At 46.0% G+C, this 9,475-nt stretch overlaps 1 pseudogene; it reads left to right on the top strand.

Annotated features, from left to right (window-relative positions):
• The first annotated feature begins 2,995 nt into the window (after positions 1–2,995).
• LOC147710238 (RNA demethylase ALKBH5-like) lies at positions 2,996–5,775 on the top strand (annotated as a pseudogene).
• Positions 5,776–9,475: the final 3,700 nt, after the last annotated feature.

Raw genomic sequence — 9,475 nt, 5'->3', positions numbered from 1 at the left:
TCTTCGTTGCGCCAACAACCTTCATCGTCCAATATTCCTTCTTTGGCCCATTGCTCAAGTTCCGCTACAGAAGCTGATCTCTGTACATCTAGTACTTCCTCTCTAACATTATGTCATCGCTCAGCTTGAGACTTCACTACGTACAAAGAAGTAGTGCTTTGTTGCATTGCAGTCTCACGAGCTACACGATCAGCAAAGGCATTACCTTGGCCTATTTTGTCAGTCACTTTCTTGTGTGCAATACACTTCACAATCGCCATCTTCTTTGGGTATGTTAGTGCAGTCAAAAGATTATGCACTAGTTCTCCATGCATTATCTGAATCCCATGGGACGTAAGAAAGCCTCTTTCCTTCCAAAGTAGGCCAAAATCATGGGCCACTCCAAAAGCATAGCGGCTATCTGTGTAAATGTTCACACGCAAGTCAGTGCTAAGTTCACACTTCGTGTTAAAGCTATCAACTCAGCTGCTTGAGTCGACTTTTGTGGTATGTGAGCTGTTTCCACTACTGTCTCAAGTGTCGTGATTGCATATGCAGCTGAAGTTTAACCATCTGGCAACTTCAAACAGGACCTATCAACCCACAGTTCCCCATCTACATCTGAAAGGGGCGTATCTTGTATGTCAACGCGACCCTTTGTCTGTTCCTCAGTAAGGAATATACAATCGTGAGACTCCTGTGACTGAGGCTGTGTCGCCGGATATGGTAACAAAGTAGTTGTGTTTAGTGTTGCACATCTCTTTAGTGTAATGTTAGGGGCTAATAGTGTCAATTTGTTTCCTGTCAAACAAGCAATAGTTAAGTGCTGTGTCTTAGTCTGATTCAAAAGTGCGTCTACTGCATGGGGTACTAGCACCAACAGTCTATGTGACAAAACTATCCCTTCGCTCTGGCGTATGGACACAGTTGTTGCTGCAACTGCACGGAAGCAGCCAGGCAATGCACGGGCAACAGGATCAAGAACTACTGAAAAGTATGCACAGGGATGCTGCTTATCACCATGTGTCTGCACTAAAACTGACAATGCACATCCATCTTTCTCGTGTACATAAAGTGTAAAGGTCTTCGTGTAATCTGGAGTACCTAACACTGGTGCAGAACAAAGAGCTTGTCGTAACTGTCAAAGCATTCTCACATTCATCTGTCCATGGGAGGGGCATTGGAGTATCTTTTGTCAAAAGTGCTAACGGGGGTTTAACAATGTGGGGAAATCCTAATATCCATTAGCTACAAAATGAAGTCAACCGAATGAATGCACGAACATCTTTCTGAGTAGAGGGTACTGGTGTGTCTAAAATTGCTTGAATGCGATCTGGTGTCAATGCACGGCCCTCCTTAGACAGAAGGTGACCTAAGTAGATTACCTTCGGTCTACAATATTGTAATTTCTTTTGTGGCACTTTATGATGCGTAGCAAGAAAAGAAAGCAGGGACAAAGTATATTCTTCACACTGTTCAGTCGTATCGGCTGCCAACAAGATGTCATTGACCTATTGAATGAGAGCCACTCCTTTGGGTAAAGTGAAAGAATCGAGTTCTCTTCAGTGCTTGGCTATAGATGCTAGGACTCTCAGTGAACCCTTGTGGAATTCTACAAAATCTGTACAATCGATTATTCAAAGTGAATCCGAACAAATATCGGCTATCAGGATGAATAGGAATCGAGAAGAAAGCGTTCTTCAGATATATCACCGAAAATGTAGTTGCTGTCGGGGGAACTAAAGTGTCTATGCCACACACCTTGCCAGGGAGTCCACTGTGCCACTGCACCAACTCCAGAGTCCGGCCAAGGTCCACCATGGTACTCAGGTGCTACTAGCCACTTAGACTACCAGGGCAGGTGGCACAACACTCTCCTTTTTACTACACGGTACTGTCTGTGCCTGTGCCACATGCAACACAATCTGCCCAAGTTCAGCCACAGCCTAAAGCCCATTGGATTGGTGCTGCATCTTCAACACAGGGCACTGGTGTCCTTGGCAAAAGGGCATGCAGCAACTGGACATTTTCACTTTTGCAGAACTATACTGGGGTGGCCGCCTGCGGCACTAACAAAATAAGTACTAGTCCACAAAAATAAGTGCAGGTGGGGTCCCCCATGGGCAACCCCCAGCATAAGTTAAGCACTTGCGCCAGTGTCATCAGGGCAGAGGTGGGTTGCAGTAATGTTACTTAGTTCATGGTTAAAAACTCTCATTTTTAATCAATACAGTTCACAAAATCTAATGTATTAAGGTGAAATGTGTCCTTGTGTTATAATATAAGAAGACTACCAGGGTATAGACGTCTCATACTGGAATGTAGACTGTATTTAACTTCATACCCTTGAAGAGGCCATAAAGCACTCTAATATGCATCAGATACATTTTCTTACAGCACTCACTGACACAGTCATGGGGCTTCTCAGCGCTGTAAAAAGCAGTGTTTACGATTGCTTCAGTGGAGTGGGTAAATTGAACCACAGGTCTACTGGTTGCGCACAGATCACTGCAGCAGGGGCAGAAGCCCATGAAGCTATCAGAACACAACCAAAGCCACTTGAAGAGAGGCAAGGTCACCCTGCAGTAGCAGCCCTTAGAGAAACAACTTATTTGCTGTCAAAGTGCAGTAGGTTTGCAGCACCATGAAAATGCTATGAGGCACTAGTAGTGAAGTCAATTGTATTCTCTTGCAAACTACACATAGTGTAATCGACCTCCAGAACAGTAAACTGCACAAGCACATCTGAAAGTTAGGTTGAGGTGGAGACCAGGATTTGTGGGCTGCGCTACAGCCTGGCACCCTAAAATAACCTGTGTTTCATTGTTTTTGGTGGATAGGGGACTCCGTACCCCAATCTGCCCCTGAAGCCCCTGCTCTCCACGGCAGGAAAAGGTGGTCCTTCATCATGGGCTTTCAGCTCGGTCTTGATATTGTTGCCCTCGCGCCATTGACTGAGCTGAGCCATGTGCTCCCCCCTGCTGCAGCCGCCTTTGGGTGATGGGAGCCCCGCAGTATGGCTGCCACTAGATACACGGACCTACGGGAGTAGTTGCAGTCCATGATGCCTTACTATAAAAGGCCCGGAGCCGGGCTCCAAGAAGAAGCTGTCAGACAGCGAGTACAGCGGCCATGAGGAGCCGCCACTGCCTGCCCCCTCAGCAGCCTCTCTACTACCGGGACGGGGAGGCGCGCCGGGTGAAGCACAGAAGATAGCGCCCCCATTGAGAGCTTCATCGACTAAGTGGTGCACGTCGCCGAGAAGGGGCTGTACAAGGAGCACACTGTGGACCGGGCTTCGCTGTGCAACAAGTACTATTTTGGGAAGGGCCACACTTATGGGGCTCAGTTGCATAAGTGCCGGCCCGGCCAGGAGGGCTATACCCCAAGTACGACCTGGATGAGATCCCCGCTTGGGTGCACCAGCTGGTCATCCGCAAACTGGAGCAGCACCGGCTCATCCCCAAGGACTCTGTTAACCCTTTTGAGTCGCATGACGAGCTACGGTGCTAGTGTGCTCATGATGAGCTGAGCTCGTCATGACCTTTAGAACGCTCGCATACTGGGATAATTCCCCTGCTGTGCGAGTGTTCTAAAGAAATGACTGTGCTGCATGACGAGCTGAGCTCGTCATGAGCACGGGGGCGCTGTGCGTCCCCCACCCCCCAGCACAGTAGGGGAATTTGCCCAGCTGTGAAGGGGTTAACATTGCCTTCATCAACAATTACCATCCGGGAGGCTGCATCGTCTCGCACGTGGACGCCATCCACATCTTTGAACGGGCCATCGTGTCCGTGTCCTTCAGCGACTCTGCGCTGTTCTTCGGCTGCAAATTCCAGTTCAATCCGATCCGGATGTCCAAGCCCGTGGTGTTTTTGCCTGTGCGGAGGGGTATTGTCACCATCTTCGAGTAAGAAAAGATTGGGTTACTGTCATGCTGTGGGAGTGAAGATGCCTCCTCCGTGTATGGCGAAAGTGATGGGTAATATTTTAAGTGACAAAAGCCTAAAACATTTGTGATCATCACTATACTGCAATGCATGTCATAATGTGTTTCTTTAATATCGAGCCCTCTTAAACTCGGGACCTGTAACACTTCTTAAGCAAAGCTCAAAATGTAATTATCAGTCTTCTTGGCAGAAGGATAGATAGGAGAATAACAGTCCTTGAGATAAGGTGGTAAAAATGCCCGCTGCCCTCTGGTAAAGAAATATATGCTCACTATCCACAGGGGGAAGCATAATTCACAACTTTGAGAGGAGGGTGGGGCGGGAGTCACCCTTTGAGCGTCCGATCACTATGCTTGTGCACGGTTAATTCCCTCAAGTAAAGTGGGGCTTAGGCTGAGTTATTGGAAGATGAGAAAGTATGACCAAGTCTACGGCGAATGTACTGTGGGGTTTACATCCACTATTGTCCCTCCCAGTTGCTTGGTTGTCATTTTCTGGTGATATTATCATTACTATTTACATATAAAACAGCATGTCGATGTTTGATCACAGCTGACAATCTAGAGTTGCTTGGAATAATGCTGCTGTTTTGTTTTGCTCGTACTTGCGATAGAGTGCTGAGCATTTTATAGAGCACAATAAGGAGACCTGCTACTACTTGAGATAATTCACCATATGCCAGTCAGTTGGTGGCCCTATGCCAATCTGTTAGGTCACTTGTGATCTGCCCCCTCCTACTCTCCCTCCCGCTCTTCCTCCTGAGCCGCGACAGTGTAATCACAGAGCGAAAGGTGTTGGAACGCTTTGTTAGTGTTTATAGCTCAGCGGATCATATGTAACTATCAGTTCACACTTTGTGTCTGTGCAATTTACAACACTCGCACATCTTCTTCACTTCACTATTTATCACTACTTTGAAGACGTTGCAGGCTGGTCTCTTGCTCTGATACTTACAATCTAACAAGCAGTTGAGAAGGCACTTTATTGGAATGCAATAAGTCTCGCATTTGCGAGAGTTTAAGCTATTAATATTGTAAATGCAATGTCTTTTATTTAGGTTTTAAAACCCAAAACTGAAATGAAAGGCGTTGTTTACAATGCCAATAGCTCAAACTCGCATGAATACAAGACCTATTGCATTGCAAATGCTTGTTTTGCAATGTTACTAGCTGTGCATTTTGGGCCCTAGCTTAGCCGAAACCTAGGGAAACCTAGCAAACCTGCACATTTTATGAAACTAGACAACCAGGGGAGCCCCGGGGGTGTGACTTGCATGAGTTTCACCAGGTAATTTAATAGCACCACTTTACTATGGCCTTATAAGTAAATTAAATATGCCACTTGTGGATAAGCCAATGTGACCATGTTTTAAGGAGTGAGTACATGAACTTTAGCATTGGTTATCCATAGTAAAGTGCACAGAGTCCAAAGCCAGCAGAAATAGTAAGGATGAAGGCAAAATGTTTGGGGGAAGATTAGTGATCACAACTGATAAATGCAGTCTCCGGGCGAGTTATATCTTTTAAGATGGACTGTTTGAGAGGAGGGGGATTTAAAATGAAACTCCAAAAATGTGCTGCATGATTCCTAGTCACAACCTCCCCCAATGTGTCTCCATGTGTGCAAAGTATCCTCAGCCCTGACAATTTTATCAGGTCCATGCCTGGCTTCAGTCCAGATCAGGTTTTTTCTTTAAATTCTGAGACGTAAAGTTGTTTGTATTCCATTGTGAAACAGGACTACAAGTGCCAGTATTCAAAGAAAAAAACCTGGCCTGGAGCAGCACATCACAAATGGATTTGGAACACTTGGCAGCTTGACACCTTGGGGGATCCTGGGTGCCTAGAGATCCAAGGACGGAGGGGTCATAGGGACTGTAATAATGGGTGAGGCGGACAGTTCAGGGTTTTAGAGTACAGGTATGGCAATGGAAGTCTGAGGAGCCAGTGTGCTGGTTGATTGATTGATTGAGGAGCCAGTGTGCTGATTGATTGATTGATTGAGGAGCATGTGAGCTGGTTGATTGATTGAGGAGCCAGTGTGCTAATTAATTGATTGAGGAGCATGTGGGCTGGTTGATTGATTGAGGAGCCAGTTTGCTGATTGATTGATTGATTGAGGAGCATGTGGGCAGGTTGATTGATTGAGGAACCAGTGTGCTGGTTGATTGATTGAGGAGCCAGTGTGCTGGCTGATTGATTGAGGAGCCAGTGTGCTGGCTGATTGATTGAGGAGCCAGTGTGCTGGCTGATTGATTGAGGAGCCGGTGTGCTGGTTGATTGATTGAGGAGCCAGTGTGCTGGTTGATTGATTGATTGAGGAGCCAGTGTGCTGGTTGATTGATTGAGGAGCCAGTGTGCTGGCTGATTGATTGAGGAGTCAGTGTGCTGGCTGATTGATTGAGGAGCCAGTGTACTGGCTGATTGATTGAGGAGCCAGCGTGCTGGTTGGTTGATTGATTGAGGAGCCAGTGTGCTGGTTGGTTGATTGATTGAGGAGCCAGTGTGCTGGTTGATTGATTGATTGAGGAGCCAGTGGGCTGGTTGATTGATTGAGGAGCCAGTGTGCTGGTTGGTTGATTGATTGATTGAGGAGCCAGTGTGCTGGTTGATTGATTGATTGAGGAGCCAGTGGGCTGGTTGATTGATTGAGGAGCCAGTGTGCCATGTTGCTCTGGGCATCAGAGAGAAGAGTGTATAATGGGCCGCCTGTTGCGCAGATTCTCTCAGGCCGTTATAGCTGCGGCTGATCCTTTCAATTTGTTTTGGTAAGTTGTGTGGGAGGGTAGCGGGCAGTGAGGGCTGTGGGGGCACTGGTGTGGTGGTCAGGTGAGTAGTGATGGGTGATTCATGGGTAAGTGTGGGGACAACTGGGTTGATGTGTAGTGACTGGGGGCAGGTGGTTTGTGACTGATGTGAGGCAGGTAAGTAGCAACATGATGGCCAGGTAGGTAGTATGGGTAAGAAGGGCAGTAGGTAGGGGCAGGTGGGTAGTGACTTGTTAGAGGATTGGGACTGAGGTGATGCTTAGTGTTGCACGTTTTCTGGAGTCACAGAGCCACCAGGAGTTAATGCCTCGAGCAGTAACAATGACAGTTTTTCATCACTGGGGTTCTGGGGCTTGACTTTACTGTTGAACCCAAAACTGTGCATCGAAGCGTCATCGCAGATGCTGTTTCATAAACCGCAAATCACTGCCACAAAGCCTTGTAGTGCCAATGATTCCAGTGTTGCTTTATACACTGCTGAGCTTGGTGATGATCTTTAATAGCACCAAGTCTTCACCGGTGCAGGTTTTGGTGATTCTGTCTGGCAGAGGCACCACTGATGCCGGTCACTTTCCACACAGATCCACAGAATGGGAGGGGGAATTTCACAGAATCGCAACTGCAAGCACAGATGAGATGTGCAAGTGACCTTGCTGCAGGGCTCACTAGAAGGAACCGGGATCATAAGGCAATGCCACCAGGGCTGCCCACTCTTCCTTGGCATAGCAGGCCTACATCAGTTTTACCTAAACAGCTCCTTGTAGCCCTTCCTTTCGAAGCACCTTTGTGCTCATACAAGAACACCACCACCTCTTAGCTGACATTTGGCTCCATCCCTTTATACGGAACGAGTAAAAGTTTAGAATAAATATTAAAATTTGCTTAAAATAAAATTTCGGGTTGTGCAAAGCATATGCTATCTCCGCGGTGGTCGATGATATCGGGAGGTATCAATTCCAAATTAAAAAAAAAAAAACATAACTAAATGCCCCAGTCCTTAAGAAGCAGGGAACACAACAATCGTATACAAAAGTGACTGTATCACGTGTCTAAAGGTTCCATTACGTCTGTTTCTATGCATTTATAAAAAATATTAAAAACGAGCGAGACACATTAATTGGGGGAAAACTATATATATATATCAGTACTAGGTCCAGACGGCATACACAATAACACAAAGTCCAATTTTTGGATCCAGAATCCACTAGCCAGGTAAGGTTTTGGGGTACTCACTTGTAACTCCCTTAGGATGGGCCTAGACTCACGCTAGAAGCCTTACGGGTTTTTACGGCGGCCAGCTGGTTGGAAGCCAATGCACAGCATACATATGGGGATTCTAATTGATATAACGAAAATAAGTTTTTTTTAACACTGGAATGTTGTTGTTTTTCCTCTGTTGCAAAAAAGGACAGTAGAACAAAATGTGCAAGGTCGATTGATTCGACCTATCGCATAGGGTAGATGACTTATTGAAAATAGGTTCATTAGATAAAATCCTTTGCTTCAGGTCTACGGTGCTCCTTTTCCCCACTGACAGCCATAGTGATAACGGGGCCAATTTGATGACCTCACCAATATAGGGCAAGCATGCTTCCTTAAGAGTATTGAAACTATTGCAGGCTAGCGGGACAGACAATAGTCTTTTCACAAATTTGTCTTCGATGAATTGAAGTGTCTCCACGTCTGTTGTTCCTCAGATTGCGGCCCCATAACTGGCGATTGAGGTCGTTTTGGCCAAATAGATTTTATTCATTTCCTGTATCGGCTTGCAGCCCAATTTCTTTGAGAATCTGAAGATTGCGGCAGTGGTTTTCCTCGTGTGATTCTCTCCATTCTGTATCTTCTCCTTCCAGCTTAAATTAAGATCAAAGACAACGCCTAAGTAGTTAAAACATTTAACTTGTTCTATTTTATTCCCCAGCTAGATAGATTCTCATCAGGATCTTTTTGACCCCACCCACCGCCATGATAAAAGTTTTCTTTTTGTTTACATGAAGGTCCAAATTGGACATAAAGGCCGAGTATTATACAATGAGAGTTTGGAGGGCCAGCAGAGTTCTTGCCAGCAGAACTGCGTTGTCTGCGTAGAGCAGGATTGGAACGGGAGACAACTGTACTTGAGGGGTATCTTTCGATTAATTAGTCAGAGCCTCGTTTAATTTGTTTGTATCGAGGGCCTCCCATAGCGAACCATAGCAGTGGTGTTTAAAATATAATAAAAAGATAAAATGAAAAAGGTTTGGGTGATGCTCGACTAGGTCCTCTAAAGTGTTGCCTAAGTGCTCAACTACATGGAAGTTATCTTGTCAAAAAAGTCCTCCGCAAAGGTAAAAGTCTGCAGTATCTCTAGTTTTCAGAAATGTGTGGGTTTGGTAGGTTTCCCTAGATGGCCCCCTTGCAAAACTAGGTCGTTTTGTGATGGGCAATTTCGATGTCTCCCCAATACATTTTGGGCCCTTGCCTGTCGCGGGTACTTGGCACCCACACGGGAGAGGTACCATTTTTATCGGGAGACCCGGGGGGAACGCTGGGTGGGAGGAAATTTGTAGGTCGCCGCAGATTCCTGAACTTTCCATCACCTAAATTTGAAGAAATGTTGAATTTGAGCTAAGTTTGCAGGGGATGCCAGGTAAAAAAAAACTGTGCGAGACACGCAAGCCATTCATCCATGTACTACCCTCGGTGTCTACTTCTAAAAAATGTGAAGGTTTGCTTAGGTGACTACTGAGCTAGAGCACAAAATCCCCAGCTACCTGTATTGACAAAAAAAGCCTTACAA

The sequence above is a fragment of the Lissotriton vulgaris genome, chromosome 5 (genome assembly GCF_964263255.1).
Source record: "Lissotriton vulgaris chromosome 5, aLisVul1.2, whole genome shotgun sequence".
Taxonomy (NCBI): domain Eukaryota; kingdom Metazoa; phylum Chordata; class Amphibia; order Caudata; family Salamandridae; genus Lissotriton; species Lissotriton vulgaris.
Note: the sequence above shows the minus strand (reverse complement) of the source record. Positions and strands in the feature narration are given on the sequence as shown.